Source organism: Blastomyces dermatitidis (genome assembly GCF_000003525.1).
Source record: "Blastomyces dermatitidis ER-3 genomic scaffold supercont1.1, whole genome shotgun sequence".
In the NCBI taxonomy this organism is placed as follows: Eukaryota; Fungi; Ascomycota; class Eurotiomycetes; order Onygenales; family Ajellomycetaceae; genus Blastomyces; species Blastomyces dermatitidis.
The window spans coordinates 5616626-5627479 of record NW_025544774.1 but is presented as its reverse complement, the minus strand read 5'-3'; positions in this window follow the sequence as shown (position 1 = coordinate 5627479).

Genomic DNA, 10854 nt, shown 5'->3' with positions numbered 1-10854 from the left:
CCCCCTCTACCATCACCACCGCCCCTAACACCCCGCAGCCCCCCCTATCACTTCCCACCTTCTACCCCTACCCCCTTACCACCCCTTCTACCCATTCCACCCCCTACCCCCCCGCAGCCCCTTCTATCACTTCCACCTAGACTGGCCGGCGGGACCATGAATTTCACATTTGGTCCCATTTGGTCTGGTCTCATACATTTCTTGGCGTGAGTCCCACCAGGACCAAGCCTTAAAAAAATCTGAAAATGGACCATTTCTGAGAGAAATGATGTGAAAAATGATCAGATTTAATTCAAGAATAGTGAAATGAGAGTAATTTCTCAGAATAAACTGTGAAAGATAATCATTCTTTTAAAATCAGAATAAGACTGAGATTGAGAGTTAAAATCAGTCTCATTCAGTTTATTCAGTAATTACTTGTATAATCAGAATTTAATAGTAATTATTAATAATTCTTATGAAATAACTAAATACATTTTTGTATAAGTTTATTCTTTATTTTCTTATAAAAACTACACTTCTCTGATATACTATGATTAGAGATATTAAACTATCTAATAATTTCATATTTTATAATTATAAGTTTCTTAATTATTTCTTCTTATAATTGTCTCTGATAATAGTGATAAATATCTCAGCTTAAGTTGAATTTTCACTTTATTTTTATCTCTATTAATGAAATTATTATAATATTATATATTATTAATATAATAGTTAAATATATACTCTTAATAATTTTTCATAACTCTAGAATTAATTTAATATATAAATTCATTAAATTATCTTAAAGATAGTAGTTAAATTCAGTTTTATAAGTATATAGTTTTATCTGATTTTTAATTATAATTAATATATATAAGTTCTATTTTAAAGTTAATATTATAGTTCTATATAATATAAAGTATTATTAAAAATTATTACTTATTAAAGAATTATATTTCACTATCTTTATATTTTAAATATCTGCTTATTCAAATCTCTGATAGTTAATATTATAATAGTCTTAAATTAATTTAATATATAAGTCTTATTTCTTCTCTATTCAATCTTGAGAAGTATAGATATTAACTTAATAGAAGAGATCTAGTAGAGCTACTATAGTATAGTACTTTATAAAAGATTATTCAGTTTTACTATAATAATATATCAGTTTATTACTGTACTATAATATTATCTCAGACTGAATTTCTTTTTAAGTGATTCAACTACTTTTTAAAATAAGTAAATAAAGTGTTATATACTTATCAGACTGACTGTAGTATTAATATATAAATAATTAAACTATCTTTATTATTTTATAAAACTGAAACAGTAAATTAATTATATATTTTAACTAAGTTTACTTTATATCAGAAAGTTTTAATATCTGAATCTTTTTCTAATCAGAGTATTATACTTAATAATTAATTATTTAATATAATTAAAGAGTCTGAATAGTTATTTTATATATTAAACTTTACTATATTCTAATATTCTGTATTATATTCAGTAATGTGACTGATTTATTTATTTATTAAATATCATGAAATCATTGTTATTATTTAGAGAAGATATAAATTATATTAATAATATTTCAAATTTATAATATTTAAATTATTAGTCAATCTATTCAAAATTAATAGTAGTATTATTAAAAAGTATTATTAAAAAATATTATCTGTGACAGGCTGTGTCTGATTAATTATATAGACTATTTCATTACACTTTATAGATTCTTTCATTCTCAATTACTAATTCTCAGCCGCTACTAACGCGCGTAATATACACTTCAATTCTCAGTCATTTCTAATCACTGATTCTCAGTTACTACAAATGTGTGTATATTCTTCCGCTCTGAAGCTTCACTGTGTACATCATCACATACATATATAAATATTCATCTCAATCACTGATTCTTGCACTTTCTCTTTCTTTCCTTCTTTAATGTTTTTATCTTTATTATATAAGACCAATCAATATTATACTGATCTATTCAGTGTAGGTCTCTTACACTATAAAAACATTCATCATCTTCTTATTAGAAATGATTATTTATTGAGAGATATTCAAATATGTAACAATATGTAAGAAATAGAGAAACAGTCAAACAGTTAAATGAACACTTAGTTTCTAGATAGAAGCTTACTTATCAGTTATTCTGACCCTGTAACAAGATCTTACAAAGAGAATAAGATCTTATAAGAGAAAATCAGTGAAAGATCTGAGAGTTCTGACACTTAGATGTATGAGAATATAATTACACTTCTTCAGATATTATATATCTGATAAAATAATATAATCATGTCTAATGATAATATAAGAGAACTCTTGAGTGTGAGTATAGAGATGATATCACAGTGACTCTGAGCAATGTTGAAATTATAACAACAATAAATAGCTGATATGCATGCAACACAACAACTTTAATATAAAGAGATTCAATAATTAACTCATGTGATTTTAATATCTACAGAATTGAATACAAAAGTGCTGAAAGAATACTTAGATGCTTCTGCATATTTCAACACTTCTGATCTCACTCTCTACTCATCATGAAGAATGAAAATGCTCATGAAACTGAGTGTAGTTGAAGATTTCATCAGTTCATTAATTAATCAAGATTGATATATCAATGAATGATTGAAGAATTGTATAAAACAGAAGTTTCATTCATGAATGAAAGCATGTGAATCAGTATTATAAATATCTGATAATATTATGAAATATCTTGATATTCTGTTCTGAGACACTGCCATGCAACAGAAAGTATTAGATTGATTACAGAGTACTTAACAGAGAAACACTTCTCTTACAACATTCATCTCTAATTTCAATATCAAGATTCTAGAAGCAGATGATCAATCTTGAGAGAATCAAATAAAGATTAGCATGCTCAAGAAGACATTGACTTTTAAACTCTTATAGATTCTTATAAGTATAGATAAAGACCAGACTTATAAAGGCTTCTGCACACAGCTTCAGACATTGAATGATCATCTTATCAAGCTTAAGAGTATACAGAACAGTGACAGAAGATGTTACATCTCAGTCACTCATACATCTGCACTGAAGAACAATGATACAAAGGTCATGAACTGAATAGATTCAAATATCTATGCATAAGCAAGAGTTTCCACCATTCAAACAGACTTTCAAGTTTCTGAGATCACTCTCAAAGAAGTCACTGATCAATGTCAATATAAAGTATGTATCAACTGTAATCAATCAGAACACATTGCTTTCAACTGCTGATCAATCTATGTGTCTTCATACTTAAGAGAAAGATCAGTGTCTTCTCATTCAAAGAATGAATCAGCGCCTGTTCACATCAACCACATTATATTAGAGAAAGATTCAGAAGATAACTATAAGAATGCCTCAGTGAAACAGAGAAAAGATTAGCTTCTATTCAAATTTGCAAACAGAAGCTTGAAGAGATCAGATGACAATAATTTGAAGAGAAGATGATAATAAATGCAATTCTTATATCTACTGTGATTGATAACATGTATAATATGAAAGTCATGATAGATAGTGATCTATGTCACTATACAATGATAAAATCTTCAGTTATAAGATATCATAATCTTCAGTGTATCTCTTTATTAAAACTCTGACTTCTTACAGAATTTAATGATCTGAAAGATGTTTGTACTCATTATATAATGAAATTAAACATAGATATGAAAGAATATCAACATGAAGATGCCTATGCATATAAAGTTAATAGACTGACCGTGTGACCGTGTCTGAGATCAGAACCAGATTTTTTGATAGTCTCATTATCAATTTGACTGATCTCATTACACAGTTTTAACATTAGATAGTAGTTTCATACTGTCTCAGTGAGACTTACTGTCTACTCTTATTACATTTTTCAAATGAGATCATGATTTTCACTTCTCAATTTAAATTATTTTTATTACTTTAAATGACTTTAAATCTCATTTGAGTGTTACTAAAAAGTGTTACTTTTTAAAAAATTAAAAATAGTCTACTGAGATCCCTCAAAATGTCTAAAAATAGTAACTTTATGTCAAAAATGAGCCTAAATAAGATCAAATGAGATCACTTTCTCATTTTTTTCAAGTCATGGTTTCATTTTAAGATCTGATATATAGTCACTTTACATGTTTTTTTGATAGTCAGTCCCAGCAGGATTCACGCCAAGAAATGTATGAGATCAGATTAAATGAAATCAAACATGAAATTCATGATCTCAGCGGCCAGTCTAGAAGTTGATAATCTCAATTATAATCTTATATTAGAACTTGTCTGACTATCTGAACTAGACTGGTCATCAGAACCATGAATTTCATGTTTGATCTCATTTGATCTGATCTCATACATTTCTTGGCGTCAATCCCGCTGGGACTGGCTATTAAAAAAACAGGTAAAGTGACTATATATCAGATCTCAAAATGAAACCATGACTTGAAAAAAATGAGAAAGTGGTTCTATTTGATCTCATTTAGTCTCATTCTTGACATAAAGTTACTATTTTTGAACATTTTAAGGTTTTTTTTAGACTATTTTTAATTTTTTAAAAAGTAACACTTTTTGATAACACTCAAATGAGATTTAAAGTCATTTAAAGCAATAAAAATAATTTAAATTGAGAAGTGAAAATCATGATCTTATTTGAAAAATGTGACAAGAGTAGACAGTAAGTCTTACTGAGACAGTATGAAACTACTATCTAATGTTAAAACTGTGTAATGAGATCAGTTGAATTGGTAATGAGACTATCAAAAAATCTGGTCCTGGTCTCAGACACGGTCACACGGTCAGTCTAATCTGAACAAGATATCTTACTGAATACTTGAAACAGAAGCTTGAGATTCTCTAATGATGATAGAATTCATGAAGATAATATTCACAAGACTATGAATCTTACACAGATCTCTGCCAACACTTATAAAATACTCTAAAAAAGAAGTCATTATTAAAATCACTGACAGAGTCACTGACAAGTTCACTGACAGTAGAATTATATATCAATCTATTTCATCAGTCTGACTGATATCAAAAAGGCTCTAGAAAAGTTATTCTGTGTGTCACGCTCTCAGCCGCGTCAAGGCCCTGTTGCAGTTTCACACGGCTCATCACTTTCATGCGGATGATTTCATTTCATCTGAACCGGTTTCCAACCACTCTATGACATCATTCAAATATATCATAGAAAGATTTGATTGATGAATATGAGAACTCTGCTTCTATATCAGGTCAGCAGATTACTTTTTCTTAACAGTGAGACACTGCTGAGGTATTACTGCAGCTATTCTCACTCATGAAATAAGAGAAGAAATCTGCTCATAATCTATATAGAATAGCTAGATACTGACTTCTTATAAAAGAAGTCAGTGATTTGTTTTTCTTCTACTGAAATATATATGAGAGTTACTGCATATCTCATACAATCTTCTTAGTATACTAAGTATCATATCTATGATATTCTCACAATAACTCTGTAGTCTATGAGCTTGCTATTTAAGCAAGATAGTTAAGCTTACTTATACAGCTTTTTAAACAACTATCTCTATATATTACTGCTGACTAGTCACTGTTTTAATTCTATCATATTACAATTCAAATCACTTAATCTGATTATAAGTTTGAATCAGTCAAGCTCTAACAAACTGATATAATCTCATACATCTGTACTGAGACTGATCTGATCTCACTCTCTGAAGAAAACATCACATCATTTTCTAGAGTGTATACATCTCTATCTCAGCAGAAATCTGAGATTTCTGAACCTGCTGCATATTTTAACATAGGCTTCTCAACTGCTCTGTCACTGCTGTGATCTCTACACACCTAGCTCTATCATGAAGATAGAGAGATTAAGATCAGAGATTCACTGAGATATAAGAGAAACATCTTGTCTGAATTCCACAGCTTTATCTGTATTCTTGAATGGAAATTCCGCCTTAACTCAAGTCAGTATAATACTCATGAGATATGAGTAATATACACTGTCAACCTTCTTGAAGATATCTCTGCAACTACTTGAGTCATTAAGAAGAGAGAGCTTGAGTGTATTAATACTGTCATAACTTAAGAAGAATTCAAGAACTTTCTACTGAATTAAATTGAAGATCACTGCAACTGCAGCTTCATGATAGTACAGTGATTCAACTTATTATATTAATAAGATAATGAGAATTCTTCTGATTTCAATATAAAATTTGAAGAATATTGAGAGAAATTGACTGATGATTTGAATTAATTAAAAACACAGCTTTATCTCATGAAGCTGACTCACAAGGTGCAGATAATAATATCATAATATCAGAGTTCATTAATTAATTACACTAAGCTTGTTAACCTGACTTTCTGAATCTATTTAAATAATCAATTCTCTGAGAAAAAGGTTAACAAGATCTCTTCTAAGTAATTAATAATAGAATCTAAATGACACTGTGATAACTTCAGTGTGAAGAAAGTAAAGAAGAATTTTAAGTATTCTGATTCTTCACTCACTGTGAAGAAATGTTAAAAAAAATTTGATAAAGATCTCTATTTCAACTGCAGAGCTGATGATCACTATATCAGTGATTATAAGAAGCTGAAGAAGAGAAGAAATTGAGAAAATATCTTCTCAAAGTCAACTTCTCTTCTGACAAATGTATTCATGAAAGATAAAGAAGAGAAAGAAAAGAATTAACAATTCTCATATCTCTGAGTTCATGTTATAATCACAATGTATACTCTGAATGAGAAGATATCAGTGAGATGTCTACTTGACTCTGAGATAGATATTAACTTCATATTCTATTTCTTTTCTTTGATGAAGAGTTGAAAGAAGATAGATCTGTCAGATCATGTGAAATTTACTGATAAAACAAAATGTCACTGTTTTGACATAATTCAAGTGAAGTGTGTAATTACAGACTTAGAAGAAATCTTCAAGAAGAGCAGTCTGCTTCTTTATACAGTTAATATCATAGATGAGAACATTATTCTAGATCTTCTGTGATTGAGAGAAAACAATTCTCTCATTGACTGAGTCACTCAGGTGTAGCAGTACTGTCTCACTAATGAAGAGATAGTGATAGAGAAATCTGAAGAGTTTCATTGAAAGAATCTTGAGAAAAAGATTGAGTTAATATACTGTATAGCAGATGACTGAGACTTGAAAACAGATGAAAAAGTCATCATTCTCACTGCAAGATTAGCAGCAGTATTCATCATTGAAGATGAATGTACATAATGTCTCTTTACACATTTCAAGAATGTCTTTTCAGAAAGAAAAGTGATGAAGTTTCCTGACATTAAGATGTAATATAAGATTTGCCTTGAAGATGATGTAATGATGCTGTACAGATCTCTTTATAACTTGTCTGTAAAGAAATTGAATGTTCTGCACAAATATCTTGAAGAAGTGCAATCAAAGAACTGAATACATTTATTAAAGAGTCTGAATGAGGCATCTATACTCTTTATACTCAAGAAGAATGATAGGCTATGCCTATGCATAGACTACAGAGGCCTCAATAAGATGACAGTTAAGAATCACTATTCATTACTGTTAATTGACAAGATGATTGATTGATTATCTGAAGCAAAGATGTTCTCAAAGATTGATATATGAAATATCTATCATAGAATCAGGGTTAATGAAGATGATGTTTGAAAAACAGCTTTTTGTATCAAGTACAGCAATTTTGAATATCTTGTTTTATCTTTTGATCTTTGTAATGCTTCAGTCATGTTCCAGACCTATATAAATGAGGCGCTGCAGGGCCTTGTTGATGTCTCCTGTATAGTATACTTAGACAACATTCTAATCTTCTCAAAAACAGAGGAAGAACTAGAGCAGATATCAATCAAATGCAATTTAATATAAATAAAACTGAGTTAATTCATTTCTTTTCTAGATTCAATGAGAAAGAACTATCTCTAACTCTTTTAAATAGAGAGATTAAACTCAGTATAAATATTAAATGATTAGAAGTATGATTAAACTTCAAGTTGAATTTTAAATATCACATTTAATAAAGAACTGTCAAGGCAGAAAGACTATTGAATAACATAATCAGACTATCAAATACAGAGAGAGATCTATTCTTTCAGACTATGAGACAGTTATATATAGCCTGTATTACATCAGTAGCTTATTATAGAGTTCAAGTTTGATGCAATAATCAAGAGAATTTCACTGAACTCTTTCAAAGTCTGTAAAACAGAGTCTTGAGAAGAATTCTGAAAGTATTTAAATCATCTTCTATTAAAGCAATGAAAATTGAAGCTTCAATTTCTTCTCCTGCTATTAGATTTGAAAAGGTCTCAGGTTTCATCTGAATTTCATCTGCAGTGATTACATATTCTAGAAAATTAATCTGACAGATACTGAAGTTGTACTTTGTAAGCTTAATATACAGTTCTGTCTCATCTAAGATCTTCAATACACGTTATACATGCTCAGTGTGTTCTTTCTTCTTTGTAGAGTACATTATCACATTATTCAGATATATTATCACAAAGACATTCAGATATATATGAAGTGTTTTATTAATAAAAGACTGAAATACTGCAGGGATATTAGTCAGATTAAAAGACATCACTAGATATTTAAATAATATACTTAGACAACATTCTAATCTTCTCAAAAACAGAGGAAGAACACAATACTCATGTTCGAGAAGTGTTGAGTCACTTGAGATAGTATCAACTCTATACAAACACTGAAAAATGCTCATTCTACATGCAGAAGATTGATTTCTTAGGTTATGTTATTGAGATGAATGACATTTCAATGAACAGAAGCTTAGTCTCTGTCACTGAGAACTGACCAGTACTGTGAATGTATCACGAGATGCAGATGGTTCTAGAATTTGCAAATTTCTACAGATGATTCATCTATACATATTCATGAATTACTGTTCTTCTTACAGATCTGTTAAAGAGAAGTGTGAAAGACAGAAAAACAGAACTGTTTATCCTCACTCAAGATATCATGCAGATGTTTGCAGAATTGAAATAAGCTTTTACAGATATCATGATACTGAATAACTTTGACTCTGACTTACTCAGTCAGTGTGAGACTGATGTATTCAGAAATGAAGTCTGTGAAATCTTTTCACAGTTGACACTGAAGGCCTTTCAACATTGAAAGAATTAGAGAATAATTATCTCTGAAGAAATAGACAATGAATTATCTGTGAGAGAAGACTTTTTCACAGAGTCTATAAGATACTGTGAATAAAGATCAGTGACCTTCTTCTTCAAGAAGTTATCACTCACACAGAGAAGATATAATACTTATAATCAGAAGATGTTAGTAATTATTAAATTCTTTAAGATCTGATGACATTATCTTCAGAGTAGTAAGTACTCAGTGTAAGTTCTCACTGATTATGCAAATCTGTGTTACTTCTTGACAACAAAGAGCTTGACAGAATGTTAAGTCAGGTGAGTGAAGCTGCTTTCAGAGTATGATTTCTATATCTGATACTGTTCAGATCAGCTTAACTCTGCTGATACACTGTCTAGATAACCTGATTATAATATCATTGATGCAGAGAAGAATTCTATAAAAGAATCTCTATCATCACTGCAGAAGAAGCTGACTGCAGAGAGTTGAAGTTCTCTGAAGCTTGAGAACAGTGCTGATAAGACAGCTGCATGACTTAGTATAGAAGATGAAAGAAAACCCAGATCTCTGCAGAGAACTGACACTGAAGATCATAAGCTTCTTATGTTATATCTTACAATCATTGAATTGATAAAGAATGAAACAGTCTATAATCTTTCAATCTGACTACTTTTGAAATTTATTGATGAGTTATAGAAGAAGAATGTCTCTACTACAGCTTGAATTTAAAAGTTGAAGAAGAAAGAATCTGATTTAAACTTGAAAGAGACAGACTCTGAGCAGGACAGTGCTGCTAAGAAATCAAGTCACTGATAACTAGAAGAATGTGAACTTCTACTACTGAATAATTCAGTCTTTGTCTCTTATAGTAGAACAGTGTGTCAGGAGTTATTGAGAATTCATTATAATGATTCTCATGTAAAGCACTTCAGATTAGAGAAGACTGACAAGCTTCTAAAATGTAAATATATTTAAGACAAGCTCTGAACAGATGTTAAAGAGTATATTAAGACTTATAATATCTGTCAAAGAATAAAGATTCTGCAGTATAAGTAATATAATGAGTTGATATCACTATCTGTTTCAAAGAACTTATAGCAGAATCTATTAATAAATTTCATAGTTGATCTGCTGAAGTTGATAAGAGTCAAAGAATATGACTTAATTTTAGTCATTGTTGACTGCTTCATGAAGATAGTCAGATATATCTCTATTTATAAAAAGATTAAAGCCTCTGAATTGACTGACCTATTTTTAGATATTATTATTTATGATCATGATACTCTGAAATTATTGATAACAGATTAAGAATTTCTCTTTATCAGTAAATACTGATTGGCTTTTTACTATTATCTTATAATAAGACATCTTCTCAGTACTGTATTTTATCTGCAGATAGATGGTCAGACTGAATGTCAGAATCAGATACTAGAATAACATCTTCAAGTGTTCTGTTCATATTATCAGAATAATTGACTTAAACATCTTCTAATCACTGAATTTGTATATAATAATGCAAAGAATGCAATCTTAAAGATATCTTATTATTATTATTATTATTATTATTCTTTCATTATACTCATATGCAAGCGGAGCTTATGATGAGTCCTTGCGTGATGTTAAATACAGGCCAAGTGTTGGTTATACAGGAGGAAATACAGGTGTTGAGACCACGCCAAGATAACAAGAACATAGGAAATACAAAGGAGTGACAATTAGATACATGTGATAATAACTTCCCAGCCCAGGAACATAGAGCGATTTTATTGGAGCGA